The sequence below is a fragment of the Pongo pygmaeus genome, chromosome 5 (genome assembly GCF_028885625.2).
Source record: "Pongo pygmaeus isolate AG05252 chromosome 5, NHGRI_mPonPyg2-v2.0_pri, whole genome shotgun sequence".
In the NCBI taxonomy this organism is placed as follows: Eukaryota; Metazoa; Chordata; class Mammalia; order Primates; family Hominidae; genus Pongo; species Pongo pygmaeus.
In genome coordinates this window covers 84,935,729-84,949,517 of record NC_072378.2, presented here as the reverse complement: position 1 = coordinate 84,949,517, position 13,789 = coordinate 84,935,729, and the positions used below count along the sequence as shown (strand labels likewise).

General features: G+C 38.3%; 1 long non-coding RNA gene across 1 annotated transcript; it reads left to right on the top strand.

Moving 5' to 3' along the window:
- Positions 1 to 9,240: 9,240 nt before the first annotated feature.
- LOC129039257 (uncharacterized) lies at positions 9,241 to 12,950 on the top strand. Its single transcript, XR_008503299.2, has 2 exons — positions 9,241 to 10,154; positions 10,615 to 12,950. It is a non-coding gene; the product is annotated as an uncharacterized LOC129039257 (long non-coding RNA).
- The last annotated feature ends 839 nt before the right edge of the window (positions 12,951 to 13,789 follow it).

Genomic DNA, 13,789 nt, shown 5'->3' with positions numbered 1-13,789 from the left:
TCCTTAAACACTGTGTAGTAAACGAGTTAAATAGAATAGTGGTATAAAAAGAAATAGGTGTAACTCTTCCAGATATGTGACTTTGTGTTGAGAAATAAGCAGTGTTTCTGAAACATTTATTTTTTCCAATCATTCAATACTAACTAGATTTTTATTGAACTCTACAGTAGATGGCATGGATAACCAACCCTGAGTTCACCTGCAGCTACAGCAGAGAGCTCTAGGGTGCACTGGTAGATTCCCCTCTTACCTGTCCACGGCTCTCTGTTTCTCTCCCTGCAACAAAAAGAGCTCCCTCAGCCATGTGCGGGGCTGCTGGCAATGCTGGAAATGGATGCTCCAGGGGCAACACTTAATCAATGAGGTATGAGAGTTTGTGAATAAATACTGCAGCTTCTGTATCCCTTGGTGGAACAGTTCTGAAGGATGCTTCCCATAGGGTCCTCATCTGCCCACAGTGGCCATCGACTCACTGATGCACACACTATTGGCATTCCTCCTTTCTTTGCCTTGATCTCCCCACTTGCACTTCCTGGGATCATATTCCCAATAAACTACCTAACCCAGGGTTGCCTTGGGGTTCGCTTTCAGAGGAACTCAGAGGCAGACAAACTGTGACTAAGGCACCATGCTAGACCAGCGAAACTCTTAAAGATCTAGTAATAGAGACAGAAGAGACTAAGAAAAATGGACCACTAGCAGAACATGGCCTGTACTATGAATGGTACAAAAATGACAGCTATAGAGGGATTCAAAGAAAGGGGAGATAGTTTCAGTTTGGAAAAAACAGGACAATGGAATAAGAAAATTATGTGAGTCCACTGAAATTATCAGGCCCAGAGAGGCATTAAAATGAAACAGCAATCGTGTCCTACTCTCCTCTTTTTTGAGCTATGTTTTCAGCTTTTGAAACTGCTTGTTATTGCCACAAGTAACTACAAATTAACCTAATAATGCCACCCAGGACACTATAACTGACATTCTACAGCTTAACAATGCGTAGCCAATCAATAATGTCATTATAATGTGAATTTTTGGTAAACAACTCTGGAACTGCCTCTTCTTTCCCTTTAAAAATCCACTTGTAACTGCTGCTAATCAGAGTGTATACTCAGGGCAATTTGAAACTGTGCTCCTGGATTGCGGTCCTCAAACTTGGCCCGGATAAACTCTACATTTTTTTTCCCCTTTCCTTTCCTTTTCTTTCTTTCTTTTTTTTTTTTTTTTTTTTTTTTAACTTTTATTTCTGTTTAGGGGTACATGTGTAGGTTTGTTATATGGGTAAATTGTGTGTCACCAGGGTTTGGTGTACAGAGTATTTCATCACTCAGGTGATAAGCATAGTACCTGATAGGTGGTTTTTTAATCTTCTCCCTCCTCTCACCCTTCACCTTCCACCCTCAGGTAGGCCTCAGTGTCTGTTGTGCTCTTCTTTGTGTCCATGTTCTCAATGTTTAGATCCCACTTATAAATGAAAACGTGGTATTTGGCTTTCTGTTCCTGCATTAGTTTGCTTAGGATAACAGCTTGCAGCTCTATTCATGTTGCTCTAAAGGACATGATCTTGTCTCTATTTATGGCTGTATAGTATTCCATAGTTTATTTGTACCATATTTTCTTTAATCTGCCATTGATAAGCACTTAGGTTGATTTCACATCTTTCCTATTGTGAACAGTGCTGCAATGAACATTTGCATGCATGTATCTTTATGGTAGAATTATTTATATTCCTTTGGGTATATACTCAGTAATGGAATTGCTGAGTTGAATGGTACTTCTGTTTTAAGTTCTTTGGGAAATTGCCACACTGCTTTCCACAATGGCTGAACCAATTTACATTCCCACCAGCAGTGTATAAGAATTCCCTCTTCTCTACAACCTTGCCAGTACCTGTTATTTTTTTACTTTTTAACAATAGCCGTTCTGACTAATGTGAGATGGTATCTCATTGTAGTTTTGATTTGCATTCTCCAATATTTAGTTATTTTGAGCATCTTTTTCATGGCTGCATATATGTCTTTCTTTGAAAACCATTCATATTCTTTGCCCACTTTTTAATGGGGTTGTTTTCTGCTTGTAAATTTATTTATATTCCTTATATATTCTGGATATTAGACCTTTGTCAAATGTATAGTTTGCAAATATTTTCTTCCACTCTGTAGGTTGTCTGTTTACTCCATTGATAGTTTCTTTTGCTTTGTAGAAGCTCTTTAGTTAGGCCTCATTTGTCAATTTTTGTTTCTGTTGGAATTGCTTTTTGTATCTTTGTTATGAAATCTTTGCCAGGGCCTATGTCTGGAATGATATTGCCTAGGTTATCTTCTAGGGTTTTTATAGTTTTGGGTTTTACATATAAGTCTTTAATCCATCTTGAATTGATTTTTGTATATGATGTAAGGAAGGGGGTCCAGTTTTAATCTTCTGCATATGACTAGCCAGTTATCCCAGCACCATTTATTGAATAGGGACTGCTTTCCCCGTTGCTTGTTTTTGTTGACTGTTGAAGATAAGATGGTTGTAGGTGTGTAGCATTATTTTTGCAGTCTCTATTCTGTTCCATTGGTCTATGTGTCTGTTTTTGTACCAGTACCATGCTGTTTTGATTATTACAGCCTTGTAGTATAGTTTGAAGTTGGATAATGTGATGCTTCCAACTTTGTTCTTTTTGCTGAAGATTGCTTTGGCTATTTGGGCCCTTTTTTGGTTCCATACAAATTTTAAAATTGTGTTTTCTGGCTGGGTGTGGTGGCTCATGCCCTTAATCCCAACACTTTGGGAGGCTGAGGTGGGTGGATCACTTGAACCCAGGAGTTTGAGACCAGACTGGGCAACATGGTAAAACCCCATCTCTACAAAAAATACAAAAATTAGCCAGGCATAGTGGTGTGTGCTTGTAGTCTAAGCTATTCAGGAGGCTGAGGTGGGAGGATCGATTGAGCTTGGGAGGTCTAGGCTATAGTGAGCCAATTGCACCACTGTACTTCAGCCTAGGTGACAGAGTGAGAGCCTATCTCAAAAAAAAATTGCTTTTGCTAATTCTGTGAAGAATGTCATTGGTAGTTTGATAGGAATTGCACTGAATCTATAAATTGCTTTGGGTAGTCTGGCCATTTTAACAATGTTGATTCTTTCTATTCATGAGCATGGCATGTTTTTTTCATTTGTTTGTGTCATCTCTGATTTCTTTGAGAAGTGTTTTGTAATTCTTGTAGCGATCTTTCATCTCCCTGGTTAGCTGTATTCCTAGGTATTTTATTCTTTTTGTGGCTATTGTGAATGTGATTGTATTCTTGATTTGGCTCTCAGCTTGGATGTTGTTGGTGTATAGAAATGCTACTGATTTTAAACTCTCTATATTAATTTTGCCTTAGCTTCTTCCTTTTAGGTTGACAGGAGGAAGTCGAATAAAGTGAGGATCCGAAGAATGAGTTGGAATTAAATTATTTTTCTACAGAGTTGGGAAGATAGCATTGGATCTGTGGTCTGGGGCTGACAAATAGAGCCTTTATCTGGAGGGGGAGGTAGAGGGAAGGGAAACAATGTTTGCTGAAGTGGGGCTATGAGTCATACAGGTTATATAGGACTGAAGTGGGCACAATGATTGGGAACACAGTTTACACACACTATCATATTTAATCCCCCAAATAATAACCATCTGAGAAAGGTATCATCATCCATAGTTTATAGAATAGAAATCTGAGGCCAGAGAGCTTAACTGGTTGGCTCAAATTGACATAGCTAGTAAATGGCAGATATAGGATCGAAATCTATATGGGGCCAATCCTGGAAAGTGAATGTAAACACGGCTGGCTGAAAAGTGAAAGATTAAACAGTCTTCTGTTGGACTATAGCACCAAAAATGATATTCATTATTCATCTGCTGCACTCTTTTGCCGTGATCTGACTTATTATTTACCCAAATCAAATCTGGAGACAATTTTAATCATGATTAAGTCTAGGATGCTGCATTATTTTGAGATGAAAAGACAGTTCATTTCTGTCTCAGTAGACACTATAAAAGGCATTAGAACTTTGATTTATATTTAGCTTAAACAAAGATAAATAGTTTGCATTTGATCAATCAATGTAGATCTTTAAAAATACTCTACCTAATATGCTAGTTTATCAGTTGTTAGAGTTGATTTGATTAGGGTGATTTATTTAACTGAACTTTGCCCCCAGATCTGATCTTAGCCTAGTAACAGAAAAGAATGATGACTGTTACACATTTGGAGAGCAATTAGAGTAACTCTCCTGCTGGGGATGTAGTTGGTTCTTAAAAGCCATGTAAATTGTTAAATAAATATTAAATAGACATGAAAGGCTAAGCCTTTCTCTTTTAATTCAGAAACTGCCAAGAAAAGAAAAAGATAAAGAGGGAAGACAATAAGCATTAAACAGGGATAATAACCAGTGGCCTTCTCTCTACTGCAATTTGGAATTTCATGCTTCTTTAGGTTTTCAAATTATTTCCCTTTGCTTTTAAATGAATTTAATCTGGATAATAATTTGTCTACAGAGCTTGCAATTCAAAGGATTCTACTTAGTTTAAAAAATGAAAGAGACTTGAAACAATTCTCCAATCTCCATTGGCAAAATGGAGATGAAGGTGAAAAAAATAAAATAATAGCCAACATTTATTAAATTCTTATGTGGGCTAGCAATTCTTCTAAACAACTTTACTTAGAGGAAGCTAAGGAACAGGAAAAGTGATTTTGCCAAAAGTGGATCTGGGATGAAAGCCAGGCATTTGGGTTCAGACTGTATGCACCAAACTTCTTTACTTTCTTGCTTCAATTATAGTAATAAGAGCACTTAACAACTCTTCAGCTGTGCTCTCTGTGGAAGATATTATCTCCCTATTATAGACAAGGACATTGAGTCTTGGAAAAATTAACCAACCAATTAACTCAAGATCAGACAACACAGATGAAGTAGTCTGGATTTTAGCAGAGGTCTGTGTAATTTCAAAGTCTGTTCTTTGAGTGTTTTGATGCTTAATGTTCAAGGTCAAAGGGTTTACTAAATGGGTTTACAGAAAGAGGTTTCACTTTTCTGTCCCAAGAGTTGGCCTTAGAGCACAGTGCCATGGCCAGGAGACCTGGCTAACAGAGCACCTGCAGTCCCAGCAGGCAGTTTCTGTGCATTCCTGTTCAGAGGGTAGGCCAGTCTCAAAGAGATGCTGATGAGTATGGTGTTCCAGGAAGACTAGACTGCCTTGCCACTATTAAGGTCAAATGCTAAATAAACATCTTGTGAGTTTTACACCTGAGAAATACAAATAAAATCCTAAACCCTCCAACTGACTGAATCTACCCCCTCTTAGCCAAGGAGACCCCAGAGAAGCCTTAAAAACCAAGTTTTGGCCCATTATGGGGGAGGTTGGATATGCTTCATTATACTTTCTCTCTCAGTAGCTGCCATTAAACCTTCTTTCCCAAGGATTTAACAGAAACCAGCCATTTCAAAAGACTCAGTGGACTCCCCTCCATTTTTGCTGTTTTGACCCAACAATCAACCAGCATTTTTTCCTGATAAGAGACCACTAACCATGAACTGGTTTTGGTCAGTTTATGGAATCTATGCACTGGATGCCTCTGTGTCCTCCATTTCACCTTATAATGTGTATAGCCTAATTTTAATGCATTTAAATGTTAAGTATCCACCAAAAAGTGAACCTGGGATGTATGTGACATGCATGTTAGTTTACTATGCATGCATGCATGCATGCCCTCTTTCATGAATATTTATTGCTCCTGTAATCTGATGAATATGTATGCTTAGCCAACCCATTTGGCCTAAATTCCTGTGTCACCATTTCCTCTCTGCTTCTACTGGAGGTTATGCTTCCCAGGCTGTGAATTGTTACCCTGGAGGCTGCAACCTTTTATAAGAAATAAAGTTCTCCTGTCCAAATGTGGAAACCTCATGATTCTTTGGTTGACACAACTCAAGAATATTTCCTCATGGATTTGTGGCAACATTGGTTGACACACTTCCTCATGTTTCCTCATCTTCTTGAAATGTAATCGTCAAAAAAGATAAGGCCTCATCTCTCAGTTTCCTGGGAGAAAATGGGCCTAATTTCAACTCTCCCCTGACTTGAAATGGCAAACCCCTGCCTCTAGTTATAATGATACAATAAACTTAGGGATTTTTTCTTGAAAACATGAGTGTAATGGATTATATCCACTTTGCTCTATGAAAGATTTCTTTTCACCATTGCAATCTCTCCAGTGAATTGTTTGTGATACACGTTACATTCTGGTTTAATGTTTATTCAATAGTAAAATTGTTTTCTTTCTTGATTATGTTTGTGGAGAGGTTTTCTGGGCTGGGAGGGGATTTTGCTTTTAATTATATTTCCTCAACACTACCTTAGGAAGCTTCTTCTGGGAGATTCCAAAAAGGCAAAGCTGCTTCTGGGAAAGATCTAGGGAGCAGGGGAGGGGAAGGTGTACCAGACTCACCAGGAGGGCTTCTAGGATTGATAGATTTGATTAAGGCATTAATTAATTCCAAAAATATTTATTGAATACTTACTATGTGCCTGGCCCTGTGCTAGAGTCAAAATGTCAGAGAGTTACTTTTCCTAATTATAGCCCGAAGAGAGCATAGTAATTGGAAACACACCTGCCTCCTGGGTGCTTAGGAACAGGAATTGGCTGTGGATTTCCTACCTGGGAACCTGGGGGCTGAATAAAGAGATAAGAATTGAAGAACCTAAGATCTCTAAAGGAGGTTTAAGTGTGTCTTGGGATTGGACCTTTAGGGAGGCTTGTAAAGAGAACTCCTTTTTCTAGACTGACATTCTTAAGATAGCACAGCTCCTGTGTTGATCATCTTTGCACAGCCAGGCTGTAGCCTAGTGTCTAAGATGTAGGAGGCAGCCTATAAATGGTTGTTGATGAAATAAGTGAAAGAAAGAAAACTTTTCCCTCTGGCAAGGAAAGACTCAGACAAAATTCCCCATGACTTCTAAAGGTGCTCCTGGGCATTACTTTTCATTGTTTTTCCTGGGGAGGCTGTTTCCTCAGAATGTCATTGTATTATAGTTCATTCCTTATGGGATATGGTTTCCATTTTCCTGAATGTTGCTCCTTTCTCTCATTTTACCAGCAACTTGTTACTCCCTTTCACTTTCAGACTCTTTTCTCTCTTTCCCTTCTCTTTCAGCAGCTTCTCTCCCCATTGAAGTTAGAAGTAAAATGTAACAATTAATCAGCCATTTTAATAGGGACTATTTTCCCTTTGGGATATAAGATAATGTCTCTTTATCACACAGGTCATCCTTCACAATGTTTTCTTGCTTTTCAGATGTGCCAGTTAACTGTATTATTCTGTTCTCACATTGCTATGAAGAAATACCATAGACTGGGTAATCTGTAAAGGAAAGAGGTTTGATTGACTCACAGTTCTGCATTGCTGGATAGGCCTCAGGAAACTTACCATCATGGTGGAAGGCAAAGGAGAAACAGGCACCTTCTTCACAGGGCATCAGGATGGAGTGAGTGCAAGCAGGGAAAATGCCAGATGCTTATAAAACCATCAGATCTCGTGATAATTCACTCACTGTCAGGAGAACAGCATAGGGGAAACCTCCCCTATGATCCAATCACCTCCACGTGGTCCCGCCATTGACATGTGGGGATTATGGGGATTACAATTCATGATGAGATTTGGGTAGGGACACAGAACAAAACCATATCATTAACCATGGAGGTACATGTATTAGTCTGCCAGGACTGCCATAACCAAGTACTTAAGACTGTATGGCTTAAACAACAGAATTTTACTTTCTGAGTTCTGGAGGTTGGAAGCCCATTATCAAGATTCCGGCAGGGTTGGTTTCTTCTGAGGATTTTCTTCTTGGCTGGCAGATGGCCACCTTCTCCCTGTTTTCATACGTCCTTCCCACTGTATCGCTCTGTGTCCTAATTTTCTCTTCTTATAAGGTCACCAGTCATATTGGATTAGGGCCCACTTTAATCACCTCATTTTAACTTAATTAGCTCTTTAGAACCCTGTCTTCAAACACAGTCACATTCTGAGGTATTGGAGGTTAGAATTTCAACATATGAATTTTAGGGGAACACGATTCAGCCCCTAGCAGTATATCTTACAATTTTTTTTTTCTTTTTAAAAATCACTGGTATTAGCTGAGTGGCTGATCACTAGAATTACCTGGAGATATTTAAAAATACAGATTCCTGGCCCCTCCTTAGGAGACTCTCATTTAGTGGGTCTGAAATGGGGCTGGAAATCTTTACATGTAAAAAATATTTTAAGACCTGGGTATGGTAGCTCACACCAATAGTCCCAGTGATTTGGGAGACTGATATGGGAGGGTCACTTGAGCCCAAGGGTTGGAGGCTGCAGTGAGCTATGATCACACCACTATACTCCAACCTGGGCAACAGAGTAAGACCATGACTCAAAATAAAAAACCTTAGATAATTGAGATAATTAGTGAGGTTTGAGAACGACCCTTATAAGGAACTCCTGGCATTATTTATTACTGTACCGGGGAAGATCAAATTGAATGAAACAATGGTAGTTGCTCAGGGAACCTCAGAAAGATTACACCTAGTAAGCACCACTTTGAAACTTTACTGTTTCCTTTTATTTGGTTCCATGTGGTTTTCTGTCTTCTTCATTGCTTTTCATTTCTGCATGTATATATAAGCTCTTAAAGCATCCAACACACTTTGCTCCACATTTTATAATTTAATTAGCTGTGTCTATTGGACTTAGGTTCCAAATAATTTCTGACACACATGCTGCTATCTGAAATATAAATATTTATCAGGCATTGAATGTTGTATTAGTGTAGCTGTCATGTTTGATGATGATGACATAAAGAAGAGTGCAATAAGGTCTCCCCCAAGGAGTTCAGGGACTTTCTTTGTTAGATTGTCAAAGGCATTAGCTCTTCATACTACCACATTATTATCTGAAAGAAAATCCAGTCATTGGAAATTTGTAGTGGGATTGTTGTTCCCCTTTGCTCCATGGAAATTTATCATTTTTTTGGTTGTTTTGACTGTTATGATCCATATACTAGTGATAACTGAACTCGGGGTCAGTTACCTCAGTTCTATGGCTCTAATGCCTGCTTTGTGGCTGCCATCTTGAGAGACTGGCATAAGTTCCCCAGCATTCTTTCCCTCAGCACAACTTAACCATGACTTAGCACATTCCAAAGGTTTAGCTAAGCATAACTGTCCCTAGATGAGTTTTAGTACTTGATTGAAAACAACTTCATCAGTGTGCTTGCAGAATTACAATGAAAGTGTGTTTCATTTCAATTGAAGTAAACCCAATGGCAATTGTCAAAATGGGAGATAATATTGCTGTGTGGCCTAAGAAGAGATAATTTAGGCATTTGAACATGAAATGTGATCTCTTGTTTTTTTAAAAAAGAGATTATGCAAAGGTAAGAATGGGGATCTTTCTTTTTCTGGAAAGTCATTGATCTATGATCCCTTGAGGGTAATATAAAAAAAGTTAATTATAGATTTTAAAATTTGCTTCAGATCTGTTAGAATAAGAAAGTAAGGGAGGCAGAAACAAAGTGGAATAGATTCAGTCGTTGAGAGGAGAGGCAGAGTTCAATTTGCACTGTAAGCTTCAAAGTGTTAGCGTAGGCTGTCTACTGTTCTTTGGCTTGTTATTCATTTGCTTTTTCTTCCAGTCATTTCTTAAATCATTTATCAAACATTTATGGAGAATTTGTCTAGAGTTATAGAGATAAATACTAAGTTATATCTGTTCTCAGTCGCAGGAGCTCAAAGTCCTGGGAGAGATGGACACATCAACCAATAGTAATAGCAGGTGTGATGGGTGTATATGGAGATATGCCCAGGGTTACGAAGAGCCTGGAAAATAGATGACAAACCAGCAGGCTGGGTTAGGGTGTGGTTTCAGAGAGGAAGCACTGGACTAAGACTTGAAGAATGCATTGGAAGAGCAAATCAGGCAGAAAAGAGGACAAAGTCATTTTGCTCAGAAGAAACAGCATGTGCAAATGTGCCACAACCATTCAAAGCAAGTTGCTGCTTAAGTCTTGCTCACAACTTTTCATCTGAAAAGTGGAGTAGCTGAAGCAGCCAATGCTGGTGGTTGTAATTCTTGAGGATGCAACAGTAAGAATGGTAAGAAATATTCTGCATGTCAAGGGTCTAATGAAGCCTCCTACGTTGGGCTGGGCCAGGCACGGGGAAAGAGGTACACACCTTTTTTCAGTGTAATTTTTATTTTCAGGGACTATGTTCCTGGCACCAAATAGATATTGTATACATATTTATTGAATTGATTTGACAGATTTTTTTTGTTAACTTATGAAGATAAGAAAGTAACAATCTCACCTCTAGTATTTCTCTTATAGAAATGTAACTGTCATTTTAAAGATGTTATTATGGGGTCGACATTCCATGTCAGTATGTTTTATATCCATGGAGCAAGGGAGAATGACAAAGCTACTGCAAACAAAAACCAAACCCTGCTGCCCGCCCACACCCTCCCTGGTGTATACCAGAATTTGTACTCAATGGTGACTCAACTGATTTTCCATTAGTAAGACATTTGATCTGTGTCATTGTTCCTCTCTTCTAGGAAAGGAAATAACCCCCAAAGCCTTTGCAACTAAGGACATGTATCCTTCAGACAAGTGTTTACTGGGCAACTTCTTCATGCTATAATTGAGTGTGGCCGGTTGCTCACAAAGATGTTTGCAAAATCCCTCCTGTCCCCTAACTCACTTTTCCTTGCAGTGTCACTCTGCCAACTTCTCCCGTCGATTGGTGGAGACTGTTTCTCCTCCCCCTTGAATCTGGGCTGGGCTTGTAACTTGCTTGACCAATAGAATGCAGAGAAATGAAATGCAGCCTTCAACATTCAAGGCTATGCTCAAGGAGTCTAACCCTGTGGATATGCTGTTGTCAAATGAGGGAGCTTCGATTAGCCTGTTGAAGACACACAGATGACCCGACAGGCAATAACAACATTCAGATATGCAAGTTATGCTGTCTTAGACCATGCTGCCCAGGTGAACTTTTAGACAACTGCAATTTGTGAGTGACTCTAGGCAAGACCAGAAGAACCTTCTAGCTAAATCTAAACCAAATGCCAACTCAGAATTGTAAGCAAATAAAATGGTTGTTGTTTAAAGACACTAACTTTTGGGGTGTTTTGCCACACCTCAATACATAAGTGTTACACTAATTATTTTTCATTGTGAAATCTTCAGCATCTTATTCTGTAATCAAACCAGAATGTCCTTGCCTTCTTAGCACTTTGCCACAGTCCAGTGGGGTGAATAGACAGCAGCTGCTCATTTATGCTCACGCTCATGTTCATAATTTGCATTTGGACTAAAAGGAGCTCTGTTCTCCAGGACAGAACTATTCTAAAGCTCTTCAGGAACAGGAACAGGAGTCCATCACAGACAGCGAAATCAAAAGCGCCCTACATAGAGGCATCCAGACTGAGAGCTGAAAGGGATCTGGGAAATCATTTAGTCTCACTCCCTCATTTTCCATTCAGACCACAGAGATGAAAGAACTTGCTGAAGTTCTCACAGCTCTGTAGTGGCACAGTCAGAACAAGGATCCCAATCGCCTAACTACTAACATAAAATGCTTTCAGCATGCAAGTTGAGCATACAATAGGACAGTTTAAATTTAAATGGTGTTTTGAGCAAGGGGAGAGTCTAATTAATTACTTCAAAGTATAATTTTGGAGTCACCAGAAAGGTGTTAAAGACAAAAAAATGCTTTGGAACCTAGGTGCTTCATATCTGAAATTGGGGCAGGTACAGGTGTATTCCTACCACTAAAGGGTCATTAGTTGGTTGGGTAGTCCTTTAGTGTTCTTGGTACTAAGCGCAAAACATGGGTAAGATGGTCAAGGCTGGTTATGGTGGCTCATGCCTATAGCCCCAGCATTTTAGGAGGCCAAGGCTGGAGGATAGCTTGAGCCCAGGAATTCGAGACTAGCCTGGGTAATATCGCAAGACCTTGTCTCTACAAATAATAATTTCTTAAGAATTAGCTGGGCATGGTGGCACACACCTGTAGGCCCAGCTATTTGAGAGGTTGAAGTGGGAGGATTGCTTTAGTGCGAAGGGCTGAGGCTGCAATGAGGTGATCACACTATGGTACTACAGCCTGGGAAACAGTGTGAGATCCTGCCTCAAAAAAAAAAATGTTTATGTTCTCAAAGTGCTCATAATCTAGTAGGTACAATATTTGAGATATTAGAGCAGTTTCTCCTCCTTTTGCAACTAAGGACATGTATCCTTAAAGCAGAAGGAATGGCAGAATCGTGTAATAAACCCTCAAGTACCATTACCTAGCTTCAACAACTATCGACACTCTACTGTTCTTGTTTCATTTATGCCTCACCTCCTTCCCATCCCCTACTTGAATATTCTCATCTTTTTTTACAGTTTTTAAGATAACATTTATATAACTGAAATGCACAAATCTTAGCTGTACACTTTTGACATGTGGATACACCTGTGTAACCAATGACTCTATCACAACATTGAGCATTTCATCTCTCCAGCAAGATCCATGTGTCTTTTCCTAGTTAATGCCTCTTTATTTCTGAGGCGGTCATTGCTCTGCTTTTGTTTTTCATCTTAGGCTAGTTTTGCCTGTTCTAGAATTTCATATAACTGAGAACATACAGAATGTACTCACTGGTAGTGTCTGACTTTTTTCACAAAGGATAATATCTGTGGTATTCATTCATGCTGTTGTATGCATCAGTAGTTTATTTTCTTTTTACTATTAAGTAGTGTTCTAAGGACTATTTTAATAGCATCCCACAAATTACGATATGTTCTATTTACATTATTATTTGGTTTGTAATATTTTATATTTTCTTTTGTGATTTCTCCTTTCACTCATGAATTATTATAATAAATTTTGAAAAGTGTATTATAATACATTTAGTGAAACTGTATTATTTATTTACTAATGTCTGGTGCTTTTGTATCTTGTGTTGTTGGTTTCTAATTTAATTCCATGGTTTTCAGAGAATATACTCTGAAAGATCTTAATCTTTTGAAATTTATATATATACTTTATAGCCTAGCATATGGTATAGCTTGGTGAATGTTGTATGTGTTCATGAAAGGAATTCTGAAGCTACTGGGTATAGTTTTCTTCAAATGTCAATTAGGCCAAGTTGCTTGATAATTTTTTTCAAATATTTTATATCTGTATTGATGGTTTTTCTAGATGGTCTATCAGCTACTGAGTGAAAAATGTTACAATCTCTAGTTTTGATTGTGGACATGTCTAATTTCTCCTTTAGTTTTATCTGTTTTTGTTTTATGTATTTTGAAGCTGTTATTAGATTCATAACATTCATAATTGTTATACTTTCTTTTTTTATTTCTCTTTTGTTATTCCCATTTTTTCATTCTCTCTTATCATTAAGAAATGTCCCTGCTTATCTCTAGTGATAGTTTTTGCTTTGAAGTCTATTGTGTTCCATTGCAATATAACCATACTAGCTTCTTTGTGATTGGCATTTTTTGAGAAATCTCCATTCTGTTTTCCATAAGGGTTACATTCCCATAAACAGTGCATAAGAGTTCCTTTTTCTTTACATTGTCACCAAAATCCGTTACTATTTGACTCTTTAGTAATTGACATTCTGACTGGAGTAAGATGATACCTCATTGTGGTTTTAATTTTCATTTCTCTGATTAGTGATGTTGAACTTTTTTTTTATATACCTGTTGGCCATTTGTAAGTTTTCTCTTGAAAAATGTCTA